At 40.6% G+C, this 1,369-nt stretch overlaps 1 non-coding gene across 1 annotated transcript; it reads right to left on the reverse strand.

The window, feature by feature from the left end:
* Positions 1–218: 218 nt before the first annotated feature.
* LOC111724447 lies at positions 219–325 on the reverse strand. The gene has a single exon (XR_002772748.1). It is a non-coding gene; the product is annotated as a U6 spliceosomal RNA (small nuclear RNA).
* Positions 326–1,369: the final 1,044 nt, after the last annotated feature.

The following is a 1,369-nucleotide window of genomic DNA, read 5'->3' on the forward strand; positions in this document are numbered from 1 at the left end:
AAAACATGACTTCAAGTCATGTATTTTAGTCAAGTATTTTTTTTACTCTGAAATTTCTCCTTCAATCTTTTAACATGGTGAATTCCCATTTTGAGTTCCAGATTCCTTCCTCCGGCTGTCTTCTGCACTGCACTGTTGGGGTTTCCGGATCAAGTGTCCATATCTTTTAACGCTTATCTAGTATTTATTTTCTTTTCACTTTTGATTTTTTTTTTTTTTTAAATATGGAGCACTTCACAAATTTGCATGTCATCCTTGCGCAGGGGCCATGCTAATCTTCTCTGAATCATTCCAATTCCAGTATATGTACTGCCGAAGTGAGCACCACTTTTGATTTTTATCTGGGGGGAATCCCTGTAGGAAGTGGGCTGTGGGCAGCAGGGCCTGGGAAATGCGCAGGGAGCAACCTCAAACATTTCTCCTCTAACAACATCCTTTCCACCTGCCAGAAGTCACAAAGCCCATGCATACTTTCCTTGTTATCGGCAAGCACAAAGTTTTTCCTCTTTAAGGTTGATCTCTCCCCCATGTGTTAAGATTTATGTAACCTTATTAAGATACTGTATAAATAAAGCTGTTTCCACATCAGCTGCATCCGTCCTCCAGGCACCATCCTATCTCTCATCTCCTATCTTTCTTTGTCTCTCTCTGTCTTTCTTCACTTACTTTCTCCATTTCCCACCATTTCCGCTCAGGTCAACTCTCCCTCCTCATGCTGGTTCGCGAGAAATCCCTTTGCTCTATCTTCCAGTTCATCAGTTCCCTACTCGGGGTGCTTGTTTTACAGTAATACTCTTATTCTCCATGTTTTCTAATTGATTCTCTTCCTAACAGTCTATCTTACCCATTCGAGGCTATTCTTCCATGTGTTCTATAAAAAGTATTTTATAGATGTAAGTTCTGTCCACCTTTTGTGCTTAAATATTTACATGTTTCATGGTTCTTTTAAGCTCTTTGCATTTGAGATAAATACGGGTCATGTATCAGCCTATTTCTTTTTGCTGTAGTTTATCTTAATCTGCCTATGTAGATTATCAACAGTGAATAAGATGTGCTGCCACATGGAGAATGTCAGTGGGTGTTTTCTGGGAGTAACTCTCTTTATGCCTTTAGGGAATTCAATACCTACTTAGGATCAGTAATTATATGTGTGTGTGTGTGTGTGTGTTTTTTTTTTTTTTGAGACAGAGTCTTGCTTTGTCACCCTCAGTAGTGTGCTGTGGCATCATAGCTCACAGCAACCTCAAACTCTTGGGGCTCAAGAGATCCTTTTGCCTCAACCTCCAAAGTAGCTGGGACTACAGGTAACTGCCACAACGCCTGGCTATTTTTTTTAGAGATGCAGTCTCTCTCTGCTCAGGCTGGTCTC

Source organism: Otolemur garnettii, unplaced genomic scaffold (genome assembly GCF_000181295.1).
Source record: "Otolemur garnettii isolate 467f Iridium unplaced genomic scaffold, OtoGar3 scaffold00001, whole genome shotgun sequence".
Classification (NCBI taxonomy): Eukaryota; Metazoa; Chordata; class Mammalia; order Primates; family Galagidae; genus Otolemur; species Otolemur garnettii.